The sequence below is a fragment of the Sceloporus occidentalis genome, unplaced genomic scaffold (assembly GCF_023333645.1).
Source record: "Sceloporus occidentalis isolate IW3139 unplaced genomic scaffold, rSceOcc1.0.p SCAF_40, whole genome shotgun sequence".
In the NCBI taxonomy this organism is placed as follows: domain Eukaryota; kingdom Metazoa; phylum Chordata; class Lepidosauria; order Squamata; family Phrynosomatidae; genus Sceloporus; species Sceloporus occidentalis.
This window is the reverse complement of record NW_028317020.1, coordinates 4,783,956-4,799,131: the sequence shown is the minus strand read 5'-3', so window position 1 is coordinate 4,799,131 and position 15,176 is coordinate 4,783,956.

Here is a 15,176-nt window from a genome sequence, read left to right as displayed (position 1 = left end):
TGTGGACCTTTTAGTGCAGTAAATGGGATATCAGCTAGACAGAATTACATACATTTCTATTGATCTGTTTATCAGATGGTCCAGTCCAGCGACCGCTACTAGTTAGGGTAACAAATTTAACTTTTTTTCTAGTGTTGCTTTCTACAGTTAACCTAGAATGTTCATGATTTCAACAAAATACCTGTGCAATAAATAAACATTTAATGTAGTTTTGGTTATATGTACATCACATTTGGAATTCTATCGCTACACAAGAGTTCATCAGAAATAAGTCTGGAGACAGAATATATAGTGTGCTAGCTGGTTTGGAATATATTAGGTACCTTGTTACGGCTGCCTTTAATTTCATTAAGTATAGCAAGTTGAAATACTCTTCAGTAGGAATGCCACATCCTGCATGAAATCTCTGGAACTGCTAGATATTGCTATATAATTGTGTATGATTCTTTTGTATACATTAAAAATCATATATTGTGGGCCCCAACATTAGCAAGAAGAAATATTTACTTAATGATCATATTTATTACGGAGAAAAGGTGCCAACCGTGATATGTTGTGCTTCATTCATGTGGTACATTTACAGCAGATTGTTCGGGTTTCGCAGGTATTTTCCATTTCAACTCAGATGGCTTTAATCCCAAAAGTCAAGTGAATAAAACAAAATGAATATTTTTCAAATATCAAATAAATATAGTAGAGGGAGACCCCACCCCAGGCTCTTTCTTTCCACCTATTTCCTTACCTCTGTGGGCTTTTGGGCTTGTGTCCTTGGTGGTCCCTTCAGGAACACCTATGTACCCACTGGTGCAAATGTTGCTGTGGACTTATGACATCATAACCTGTAGACAGAGTGGCTTGTATTATGGCAGAAAGCAAAAGAAGCTACCTTTGCACCCCCCCCCCTCTGTGGCCCCTATTTTAACATGAGTTTTTGCAAACATTTAAAATCCTCAAATACGTGTGAATTAAATTAAGCATATACTGCTGTACAGTATATAAATGTCCAATGTATATAAGTTTAAGCTAGCCATATCTGGAAATATAAAAAATATAGAAATGGATATAATGAATGCGGAAATTAATTTGGTTTAGGAAGTAGGTTTTCAGCATCAACACATGATATCTTGTCAAGCTGATGAATAAATATGGCATTCTTAATAAGTGTATTTCCTGTAAATAATTATTTACAGTATATAAAAGTCCGATTATTCTAGAAACATTAAATGCGGAAAATATTTGGTGTAAGGGCCATAATACACCACTTAAACTCAGTTTCTGTGTCAAAAACATGTTTAGCCATACCATGTCCTGTAAAAAGATGATCACAGTTCTTCATCTGCTTCTTTAAACCACTGTAGTCTAGAGTAGAACATTACAGGTATTATCTCTAAATACATACATGTTGTAGGGTACTTATGTCAATTATTTGAAATGAGGTATACTTGTTCTAAGCACAACCTTACTGAAGTAGACATTTTCTGGTTTATTTATCATGTGCGATATTGATTGATTGATTTAAAAGTGACCTTACCTGGAGATTATCCCTGTGTATGGCAGAATGAGTGTATCATACAGCCCTATGGCAGATGGCATGTACCGATTTATAAATTACATGTATATTTTAAAATTAAGGAAAACACACTGCAACTGATTGATGGGTGACATTTTCATTTTTTATTTTAAATTATGGATTTTTCTTTTTCAAGATGACCTCAAGCTCTTCAAGTAAGTTTTGTCCAACATTGTCTGAGGCTGCCATTTTACCATGCTCTTTAATTGGGATTACAAAAAAAAAATAAAATAGCAGTTTGTTATCACATTTTTAAATTATTTGTTGCCCCTGGCTGCTGAGTGTCTATGAAACTCATTCCTGGTTAAGCATCTCCTTCTGCCCATCTCAGCTTTGCTCTTCCCGTTTCTAAAGTATAGTAATTCTTAGTATTGAAATACACCATTATGAAGAGCGTTATTATCAGATGCTTTTGACACAGAAAACCCACATATTCAAACAAGGTTGACACATTTTAAAATGTAGTTTTGTTTAGGTGGGAACATTCTCAAAGTTCTCAACTGACTATGAAAACCAAAAATATCAATAGCTAACTATTCATTTTCTATTTCTATATGAAGTGTATTTTTTCTATATATGCGAAAGATTAAATAATCTAATTATTGCTGATAATACTGTCTGGGTCCATTGCAGTTTATAGGAATACTAATGTTTACATTAAAAGGTGCTTCACTTGCATAGAAGAAAAAAAAAAAGAATTGAAAAGAGGTTTGACAATATTTGTGAAATATTTACAGTGTTTGTGAATCAAGGCCGGATTACACAATACTAATGAGCACAATGTTAAATATCAGAGTATGCAATTTGGCAATATCCATTTAACTAAAAATATGTAATGTGGGCATTTCAGCGTAGCATTGATCTGACTTTAAATCCAAAACTTTTTTTAGGAAAATTTTAATAATAAAGTTCTAAAAAAGTAAGTGGAGCCGCTCCTTTAAAGTAATGATAGTAGAAATGTATTTATGTGCCACACCAAAGTTATTGTAAACTGTTTTAATTTTTACAGGAGATACGTAGTTTTATAATTCCTGTATTTGCTGATCACTTTTCTCAATTTTGTCCAAAATATTACATCCCATTTTCTGTGGTTTTTGGTCTGTAGAGAAATAGCTATAAATAACAGGATACGTAAAAGTCTACCAGAGTAATAAGGGGAAAAAAAAAAAAAAAAAGAAAACCGCTTCTTTGAATGGCAAAGTAGTGAAACAAGGTCTTCCATTTGAGTGATAACCGCTTTCACATGTGTATCTGAAAAAATTTTCAATTTTTATTCTTCACTCCTATTGGTTGGGTCTAGAAATGTAATATAGATCTGTCACGCTGGAATTAGTGGTAAGGCATATATTATATGAACGTATTTTAAATAGACCTTATGACACATCATCACAAATTAAAAAACTGGGCTGCTTCCACCATTAATAAAAACTGGGAATCTGTTAATTTACATTGTTTCTTATTGATATATTAGGGTATTCTACGAAAAGAGCCTAACTATAAGGTGATACCATCATTTCATATATATAGACCACTCAGGTATAATGCCTATTTATTCCCATTTATTTGTTGTTCTCTTGGATTCTCATGATGGTTCTTTAGAAACACATATCTGTTCCCCATATGTGGAAAAAAAAATTATATATCCCACAAAATAATTTTGCCATTTATCTGAGCTTAACACATTGTTCACCTCTGTGTCCCAACATGTGTTAATGGAGACCCTTGAAATCTCTAGTGTGTCCATTTTATTTTCCAGCTGCAATAGAAGAATAAAACTGCTGGGGAAAACATTTCAGCTATTTATTCCACAAACACTGATGCCTCATATGTTTGCATTTGCAATAGAGACATGGAGGATTAGAAACATACAACTTACTGACAAAGCTCAGAAGAACATTTAGAGTTATGTATAAAGGTGTTGAAATCAAAAAAGCATTGTAAAGTGTAAAGAAACAGTTTGTCTTCTTTGTGACGTGCCAAAAAATAGGGGTCTAAAAGAAAAGGTGAAACAATCACACCATGTATGTATAAATACATCAGTTGCATCAGTTTATACATATCAATAAGTTCAAGCACGACTTTGGTGCCTTTATACATAACTTTTATTGTTTTGGAAAATGTTTCTGTTTCTTCTGGTTCTGAAGCAAGCAAGTATGGGTTTAGGAGAAGTTCGAGGTAAGCAGAAAACTGATCTAGACCCTCCAAAATAGAAAAATCCCTTGGTTACCAGGGCTAGGAAATTCCCTGGGTAGGGTACCCGGAGCTCTCTTTCTTAGGGGCAAATGGTGTCCTTGGAAAGGCAGAGCTAGCCCCAGGTAGCTTTCAGTCTGCAGGAAGTAAGCAGTAATGGGAAAGGAGTAAGTAGAACCTGGTTGAGAATGAAGAAACTGTCCCAGAGACCCGGTGAGTTCCCAGGAATGGTCATATACATATATCCTAAATATATATTACTAAAAGGACCGCTTTTGAGCTTATAAAATATCATTCTTAATAAATCAAGATAATTCTTTTTGCTAAACTCCATACTGCTAAATGAGGTACAGATGCAATAGGTGAAATTATGGCATAACGTTTAAAAAAAAAATAAATGTCTCCCAACCTTCCTCAAAAATCAGCCCTTTGATACTTCTTGCTGATACAACTTATATTTATTGCTTTACAATTAAAATGAACAGTTCATCTAAATTTACTTTATCTCAAAATTATACATTTTGTCAGGTTTTTTTGTTTTTCTTAAGTCATCTCCCCGTTTTAGAATTTAAAAAAATACATTTTGTTTCCAGATAGTCATTGATGATTTGAGGCCAGCATTGTCTATTTCTTGAATTACAACTGTTACAGAAATGTTAATGAAAACACATTTTGCTTATCCCAAATATTGCAGCTTTAAAAATTTTGAGAAAAAGGAAAACAATAAACACTGGTAACCAGTACTGCATAGCAAACTCTTCTTACAATGTTATTGCACATGTAAAATACCGAAACTTTACTCTGCTGTGTGTTAAGCAATCTGTACCCTTTTAATGACTATTGTTCAATCCATTTTTAAATGCTTGTTTGGAAGACTGTGACAATAGCTCATGAAACTGAGTGTTATTTTTCTTTTTAAAAAAATAAAAAAAACGAATATGTAAAGTGCAGTCTTCTGTATTCATGCATATTGTATATATCTGTATATGTTTTACGAAACAATTAAATAACAATAAATATGATGTTAATGGTGATTTTTTTTCATTGAATTCCTTAATCGTTTCTAAACCAGATGGTTCACATGACTTGTTAATAAGTAGGATTCCACATTATTATTGTTTTCTATAGTGCCATCATATTTTGTAGCGCTGTACAATGGGTACATTGATATGTTGCAAAACAGATGCCTTGTTTTAAAATGATTACATAGTTCATATTACATATTAGTGAAATGTTTTCTTAATCCTAACGTCCTGTGTTTGACGTCCTGTGAAAAAAAGTACACCCTCTTTGAAATCTATGGTTTTACATATCAGGGCATAATAACAATCATCTGATACTTAGCAGGTCTAAAAATTAGGTAAATACAACACAGGATTTATTCAACAAAAATAAAGCCAGAATGGAGAAGCCATGTGTTGAAAGCTAAGTACACCTTATGGTTCAATAGCTTGTAGAACCAACTTTAGCAGCAATAACTTGTAAATTTGCAGGTGTACTTGAAATCATTGTCCTGTTGCATTACGCAATTTCGGCCCAGCTTTAGCTATCGGACAGATGGCCTCACATTTAACTCTAGAATACTTTTGTATACAGAGGAGTTCATGGTCTACTCAATGACTGCAAGGTTCCCAGGTCCCGTGGCTGCAAAACAAGCCCAAATCATCACTCCTCCACCACTGTGCTTGACAGTTGGTGTGAGGCGTTTGTGCTGTGTTTGGTTTTCACCAAACATGGAGCTGTGCATTATGATCAAACATCTGCACTTTGGTCTCTTCTGTCCAAAGGACAATATTCCAGAAGTCCTGTGGTTTGTTTAGATTCAACTTTAGAAACCTAAGCCATGCTGCCATCTTCTAGCAACCCTTCCATATAAACCATGCTTGTTCAGTATTTTTCTAATTGTACTGCCATGAACTTTAACATTTAACATGCTGAGGCCCGTAGAGTCTGACATGTAACTCGGGTTTTTTGCAATTCCTCTGAGCATTGCATGATCTGACCTTGGGTTGAATTTGCTGGGATGTCCACTGGGATGACAAGATTTGCAACTGTCTTGAATGTTTTCCACTTTTGAATAATTTTGAAAAATGGACCTTAAATTGTTTGGAAATGGCCTTATATCCCTCCACAGATTGATGCTTAGCAACAATTGCTTTTCTAAGATCATTGCTGATGTCTTTCCTCCTTGACATCGTCTTAAGTTCCTCCACATCACAGTGTCAAGCCATGTCTATATGAACAGGGGCACAATCATGCTAGAGCAGGAAAGGTCCTTCCTCAAACTGATGCCACCAAATTGGAAGCATGCACCTGTCTAAAATGTGTTTGTATGCCATAGCATTAACATTACCTATCACTGGAACTAAGGGACCAAACCCTGAAAACACCCCCAGACTACTATCTCTCCTCCACTAAACTTTAATGAAGGTGCTGTACATTGCAGCTGGCATCGTTCTCCTGGCATCTGCTAAACCCAGCTTCATCCATAAGACTTCCAGATAGTGAAGTCAAATGCATCACTCCAGAGAACAGGGACAGTGTACTTTACACCATTCTAGCTTGGCTTGGCATTTCAATTAGTGATCTTTTGCTTTTGTGCAGCTGCTCGGCCATGGAAGCCCATTTCATGAAGCTCCTGATGCACAGTCACTGAGCTCTTCAGCACGACCCACTCTACTGCCAATGTTTGTCTTTGGAGATATCATTCTTATGTGCTTGATTTTTTACACCTGGTAGCAATGGGTGTGTCTGAAACGCCTAATCTCAGTAAATAACTGTGTCCACATACTAGGGGTACAAAAAGTGAATGGTTCATTGAATGGTATTACTTCAAAATCACACTCAGTGATAGGTGTACTTGCTTGAAGGCGCACACAATAACACTCACTACCCCAGCATGTGTCACATCATTGTAAACAGAGTTGGTCTGGATTTAAGGGATAGAGTATATTGTTCCCTGATTAGGCATATTAACTATCACAACCTACTACTCTAAGGGGTTCTGGCTATGATTCTACAATGTAGAATTAAAACATTATGAGTGTGCTGGATTCTTAATTAATCTGGATGTATAGAACTTGAGTAGTAATTGAGTAGTAATTTAACAGGAACACATTTCAATATTTTTATCAGTTGCATAGATTCTAACTTAATGGGTAAGAGTTTTAGGTCCTTTCCTTTACTTCATAAAGTATGCTAAACTATTTCATACCAAGAATAAAAACCTTCTTTCTTTTTCTTAAGCCCTTCTCTATTCTTTCTTCCTTTTCTGGCCTATTGTCATATCTCTTCTTTCTTTCTTGCCTCTCCTCCATATCTCTCTCTCTCTCATTTGACTCTTCTGTCCTTTCACTCACATTTAATGTCTTTTCCTCTCTCTCCTTTCTCTCTAATGAACAAAATGTTAAAACATTTTGGTAGTGAATTATAAAACCACACCCCCAGGCCACATCACCTTGTGCCACTTTTCAAATGATTGTCTAGGAAATAGCTCGGCAAAAGCTGACAACCCTAAAGCACACTTGATATCATCTCTTTTAACCCCTCACTCTGGACCTCGTAACATGTAACTCCCATAATGTTGTAAAAACAAAAGATAAAGGTAGTGTTCAGCCTATTTTTCTTGGTTGTATTTTTAAACATTCAAGAACCACAGTAGAGATAAAAAAACCTACTTTTCATAGATTTCATTTGCATTCACTTTTAAACTATAGTAAATAGGTCTCTTGGTAACAGATGTAGTAAATTTGAATGCTGTTGTGATCCTAAACTAATTAAAAGTTATATTCAGATTGTTTTCTTATTTTCTTTATTAGCTGAAGCAGAACACTTTTATTATGTTATTATTACTTTTAATATATACTATATTTGTTTACACTTACATGTGATCTCCATGTCTTGTGATGCCCTTTGATCATAATAATAAAGTATAAAATAAAGCTTGATTGAATTGATACATAGTGTAAATAAGATGCTACGATATACATACAGATTTGCGGCTGGTCTTGGCAGGAGAGAACATCAACAGACTTACCCAAAGATAAAGTTTGTGGTAGGTGATGTGGCCTATCCAGAGAAATAAGGTCCTGTCTTGGGCCACAAGAGACCATTTGTCTGTCTAAAACCTTTTCGGGTTTCTTGATCATATTACAAAACCTTGTACAAAATGGCTATATTGGGAATTTACGGCTTCAAATCATCTGGACCAATCACAAGTATCTCATGGGGTGCATTGGGTAAAACATGTTAGGACCTCCTTCCATCTGGTCAACGTAAGTAAATTATCTACGTTCCATTAATATGTTTAGAGCCTGAAAGGTTATCTGGTCAGTTCTAATACAGGTTTCAGTTATTTATATTGAAGCAAGGCATCAATATAGAGGTTTCTAAAAACCTCTGATTATAGTCTAAAGAATTAGGGTTCCTATACCTATGAATACATAAAAAACACAAATAAGGTGCCTGGCTGCACAAATGCCATTTTAGACCAGGCGGGCAGGTAAAAATCCAGTATTTACTTATAAACCAAGGCAAGATTTTAAAATATATTTCGAATATATGAAGCTTCATTAATACATTATAAAATATAAAAATTAGGCAGGATAAATATTTTGCACTCTGTATACTGAAGAACATTTGGTCTGTGTTCACACTACTCGTCAGGAACGGTCCCCGCTTATCCTAGTGAATTAACAAAACACTCCGATATGTTTGGGTTAGTCCGCAGGGGGTTAATGAAATGCCCAGCCCCATGGTGGACTTCCACCTTATCTGAAATCATGAATTTATTGAAGAATGTGTTAATGTGGTTGATTTTATTCATCCGAGGTCAAGGCTTTTCAAATTCTTTCTATGTCTCCTCCCTCCCCCCTTTTCCTTTCACAGCGAACTTACAATGATGTTTAAACAAAGGTTTCCCAACACAAAGAACAAATTTACACAGTAAAGTTTTTTTCTAACTCAAAGCCCTGTCTGGAAGCATTCCAGATTTATAAGGATAGAGGAGAGAAGGGGAATTGTATTTTGTACAGAGCGAAATTATTCCCACCTTCCAGAGAGCAAAGTTCAGAATATCCTCCTCAATTTCATGGATGGAACATGGGAATATTCAAATATTATTCTTTCCAGCACCATAACATTCTTATTTAACTATATGAGTTCCAGGAGAACAAAAGCTGCATAGCCGCTTGCCTGTGGCACTTGTGAAGATTTATCGTGTCCAACTTCCTAACATAAGGTTGTACTTTCATGACATAAATTATTTTCAAAGTACTCTTCTTGTTAGAAACCTTAACTTTGTATCTTGATGTGTTGGACTTCATTTCTAAAGATACATTCTGGGTTAAAATACTAGATGTGGAATAATCTACAAGGACATTCCATTCTGCAGTGACTGCTGCTAATTTTGCACTTAACCTAGAATTTCTCTTTTCAAACAGACCATACAGGGCAACATTCCTTTTGCGTTTGTAGGATAAAATAGCTTTTTTAACTCCTAAAGAGCAAATGGGATTTCCAGATCAGCTCCAAAAGCAACTCCCCACTGAAGTCAACGTGGACCCAGTTCAGCGCAACTTGAAAAATCACTGAGGTGATTGTTTAATCCTAATAGCATTTACAGTAAACTTTAGCTTTTGAGTACAGGAGCTAAAGCCCATTGAATTTTCTATAAGGTCAATTAGTTCCTGTATAGCCTGTTCTTTCTTTCACTTTCTCTTAGAGTGAATAATCAAACAAAAATTAATGACTTATGGGAAGCTGTGGATTCTAAAGCTGAAGGCCTCATTCTCAAACCTATTTGAGGGCAACCAACAATAGAAAGAAATATGTGTACAGGAAATGAATTACAGTTATCACTGGATCTGCAAATCTATTTTGGCTGTTGCCTCACAGGGCCTCTGGTGCATCCCCTGTTGCTTCCAAGATATGATATCATCTCCTGTGCCATACAGCAATGAATGAGTATGGGCATAAAGGCAACCTCAGCATGATGGTAGCCACTTTCAATATGGTGTGCTTTGCAGGCCCTATCGTGCAAAATCAGTGCCTGTATATCATTATTGCATCATTTCTGACTTGTAGCTACAAAAGGTTATAATATGGCAAGCATATAAGACCGCTTTAAATTATGTGTTTTCCATCTATGTGTGTGTGAAGGGCTAACAGCTCCTCTCAATGACTGATGGTCATAGTTGTTTACTACCCGAGAGTGTACCAGAAATTGATGGATTGACATACAATTACCAGAATTGACTTCTGTTTCTTTCTCCTTATAATAAATCACATGGCAAAGTATAACCATTAGAGTGCATTTCTATTATCATTCAGTCAATTTATACATATAATTGTCTACAATCAATAAAACTTGTCCTGAATAGCGTACTATCTGATGTAGGTGCCTGAGGCCCAGATATAAATGAGGAAATTCACAAGGAATTAATAAATGAATAAAATATTTATATAAATCTATATCTGTGTCCATGCTCCAAACCCAACTGAGGCACGGTAACATGATCTTTCTTTGTAATGTTTAAATACAAAACTGTGGGATCTTTGTGCGTGCCAGATGTTTCATGGTACAGGGGATCATATAAAGAGGTGGTTCCAATCAGTCTCTCATCAACACAATTATACTACTTTACATTCATATTATTGTCTTAATATAAATATATAGTGCATGGACATGATATTGCATTTAGCACTAATTTTAAAGAATTGGTAGTAGCATTTATTTTATTTGTAAGCATACATTACAATGCCATTATAATGTGACTGTAGGTACAGCATATTGAGTATTGATAGAGAACATTCCATAATCCAAACATATTGCATATTAAATTACACTTTTTTAGGGGGTAAATTATCACCTATACATTTGCCTAGGATATTTGCTTGGAAATGGTAAATAGTGAATAAGTGAATAGTTACCCAAATGTTAAAATTCATTATCTCTATAATCTCATAGAAATAAAACCTTCAGATGCGATTGCTCGGTAGGCTGGATGTTCATCCATGTGTACCCATTACTATATCACAGGATGTTTTGCTCATTGGCCATGTGTTCAAGACCGCCTATCTGAGCAGGAACTGGCACAGGAAACTTTCAGGTAAGTAGAACTTTTAATATTCACATTTGTTAGCGCAATTTATATCTAAAGTGTCATACTTATCTGCTGTGGACCCTCTAATTCCCGTGTTTTGTGCATAGGTTGACTTGAAGAAAGAAGGGTCAAAAGTAGGTTGACCACATGGGCCATTTTTTCCTGGACACACATATATTTCACATGTTGCTGACCAGCCCATAAAAAGTGTTGCCTTGCAGTATGTGGGATTATAAACTCACAGAAGGGAACTGGTTAATCAGTTATATATCACATATACTGTACTTTTTCTGTACTGGTCATCAACATATGAAATTGATATGTGACCCGAAAAAATTGGTAATGTGATCACATTAGTCAAAAGTAATGTTCTAACTTTTTAATGCTATGTTAAATAAGCAAGTGAGATTCTAGCAGTGACCTAACTATTTTCATAATTAATACAATACTCATTTTCAGCCTATTTTTAAATTTGATTCTTAAAACACAGCTACACAAGTGGCTTTTGTGTAAAATTGCCACAGTCTGTTAAAAACTAAGTGTTATCTGCTTCTAGAATGACTTGAGATCAATTTGTTGTGTATAGTTATACTCTAAAGAATATAAAGTTTCATTCAGTGCCAGTGAAAACACGCATTTCTGGGAAAGGTTAAAGAAGTACATTTCATGGATTTATTTTTTCAGGAACATTTTAATAAGACAAAATAATGCTTACCCAATCCAAGAAGAATTTGTCTGTAAACTTAAGTTAAAAGAAAAAAAAAATACAGAGTTAGAAAATGGCACACGTTATCAATTTTGTGCTACACAGAAAAAAAGAAGAAAACAGAAGAATCATGCAGGAGGTCTGGTTAATCACTTTTGTACACATGCCAAAATCTGAGCCTGGTTTTCTGGTTTGAGACAGTTTCTCATTGTTTATAGATCAGACTCGCAAAGTTTGTTTGTCTATTGATTCCTTGGTAACATGAATGAGTATGGATGCATAATAATGGAAGTATCAGGTTTAAAGAAAATAATATCACATTCTCATTTTTTAATCCGGTATAGAATGAACACCAAATCCTTATTTCTATACTAAATGATCTCATACACCCTTTTGAGTAGCAGTGATTGTTTATTGTGTCTAATATAGTTTGTCACCACTATACATTCGCTTGCATTGTGAAAAAGTACCTAACCCTATTTTGCAAATACGTACTGTGCTGACTTGTAACCTACTGATAACTTTAAAACGTCTAAAAGGTTTCTGTTCTATATTGAGACATCTTTACTTCTAATTGCTTGGTGAATCATTGGACATCACTGAAGTGATATTCCTTTGGGTCTACATACATAAGAAAGCAGATCCCTACAATCTCTCATTTCCGTGCAAATGCACTGGGGTTACTTCCTTTATCACTTCAGATGGACTGGTTTCTGTCTCGTGGGAGCCGGGAATTCACTGCTTTAGTGACCATAGGAACATTTTACTCCATATGTACCACACAACACCTAGAGACTGGAAAAATATTCTCACTCTAAAATGTTATGTGTATAGACATGGGCCACAAAGATACCACCCACAATGGAGCATGACCTTTTTTCCTGTAATATACCATAATACAGTCTGATATAATGTATCTGATCTTACAGCCCCCTATTTATTATTAAAGAACTTGTGAGTATACACCAATCAGCCATAACATTATGACCACCTGCCTAATATTGCGTAGGTCCCCCTTTTGTGCCAAAACAGCCCTGACTCGTCGAGACATGGATCCATTAAGTCCTGTAAGTTGCGAGGTGGGGTCATCCCTGCGCCATGTGCCATCCACGTGATGTAAAAGAAAACGTTATTTATCAGACCAAGCCACCTTCTTCCCTTGGTCCAGTTCTGCCCAGCCCCATATGCAGCAAACTGTGATGCACCAGCATTAACCTTTTCAGCAATTTCAGCTATACTCGCTTGTCTGTTGGATTTAACCACACGAGCCAGCCTTCGACCCCACGGGCATAAATGAGCCTTCACCATCCATGACCCTGTCGTCGATTCAACGCTTTTCCTTCCTTGGACCACTTTGACCCATTTTTCTGCTTCTAACTCATCAACTTTGAGAATGAAATGTTCACTTGCTGCCTAATATATCCCACCCACTGACAGGTGCCATGATATCAAGATTATCAGTGTTATTCACTTCACCTGTCAGTGGTCATAATGTTATGGCTGATGGTGTAATTTGGCAATAATAAGATATTCTGTATCAACAATCAGTAGCAAAACAACATAATGACAAGCTCTGTACCCTGACAAGTTTGGGGTCCCCTGCAGCTTCTACCCTTTATATTTATCTGTCTGGAAAAAACGATCGTGTAATTGGCAGCAGGGGAATCTGTGCATCTACAGGCAGTGATCTCTGTTTTCCTTCTCCAAGCAAATATATGGAGACATAGATGGTGTCCTGGGTCTTTGCTCTCCATTATAGGAGTTGCCAGAAGTGCATTTTACCAACCACCAAGGATGCATTTGATTAGCCCCAAATTTAATTTGCAGCATGATAACAACCTCAAGCATACAGCCAAAATCGTTAAGAACAAATCTTCAGTTTACATAAGAAACAGGTGTCCTGAAAGTGATGGTATGACCCCCACAGAGCCTTGATCTCAACATCGAGTATGTCTGGGATTACATAAAGAGAGAAAGAAGCAATTGAGGCTGCCTTAATACACAGAAAAGCTGTGGTTAGTTCTCTAAGATATTTGAAAAAAAAATCCTTAAAAACCTGTGTGCAACTGTATGTAGAAGAATGCTGTTTTGAAGGCAGACCAAATACTATTTTGATATTTTGATTTAGAATTTTCAGTTGTTGACTATGTGTTTTGTTAAATGCTAAAAATGAACGATATATATATATATATATATATATATATATATAATTTGTATTATATATATATAATATGTATTTAGTGCCAGCATATTCTGCAGTGCTGTACAATGGCATGTTTGTGTAAGTGTGCGCATGTGACTTCCCACATAAAAAGTAATGGAAGACCTCTGCTCTTATGCAAGTATGTTAAACTGATCACTTGTATTATTGAAAGAACATCTCCAGATATTCAGTATTCTTAAATAATGCATTCCAATCCTTTTCAAATGGTTTTAAAATAATTTATTCAAAACACAAGGAAACTTCTATCTCTTTCAGTATCATGCATCTAAATACACATATAAAAATATTTTGTGCAATTCCCTAATGTGCGTTTGGCTTGTAAACCTGATACACTATTATCAGCTTTCTTGTTTCATCTGTACCACTTACTTGAAAAAGCAATAAGTTCACCTGAGAGACTGTAGCTGTCTTGATACGTTTAAATATTTTATCATGGCTACAATTACAGATAATAAAAACCAGAAGGGCAAAGCATAATGTTTCGTTGAATCATTAGAAATGATTAAAGGTACCAGAACAATTTAAAATTGATTAAAGCTTGTATACACATATATGTATGTCATACATATCAAATATTATGTATACGTACTGGAAACAGGTCATTGATGTTTGTACATAATCTACTTATTATTACAGGAAGGAAGTGGTGTATATTGACAGAGGATATCATCAGTTATCTTTTTTGATGGCTAACCTATTGGGATAGTGTAAACTATAACCTGTTTTCCAAGAAGGACTAGTGTGTGTATCCGATAGTCCACACCTTTTTTTTTTAGAAAAGAAATGCAGACAAGGTCCTCCCTGTTATGTGCTATTTGCAAGATGAAAAGAAATAATAAAAAAAATGCAAAAATTCACACATACAAATACTGTGTATTTTATTACCAAAAAAAATCCTAAATATATACTGACATACTGTACTTACTTATTAATTTGTATATACTTAATTGTATCTTCTTAAAATACATCTTGTATGATTGTGAAGACCAACTAGGGACCGCATTTCGGGTACTACTATTATGATTATGCATCTCATCTATGATTATTTACCTAATCTATTTGGATATATTTATTAAGGGGGATGGGAATGTTTACGAAAATTGTTTCATTTCCTTAACTTTTCCAGTTTTGGCCCAGCATTTTTAGTATGGTGTGGGGGAGCAAGTTTTTTGGGGTGAGAGAAGTATCCCTAGGTAAACGTGTTTTCTCTATAATTATAGCAAAACTATGAAAATTACCCAAGCCTCCCATGGAAATGGCACTCAAAATGTTAAGAGAGCTTGTGTGATTATAATAGCTTGCTAGTCAGCAGGTAAACTATAAAAAGCATGTGTGTGAGGTCACTCACACCCGGAAAATTGTCAACAATTTCAACAGGGCCTC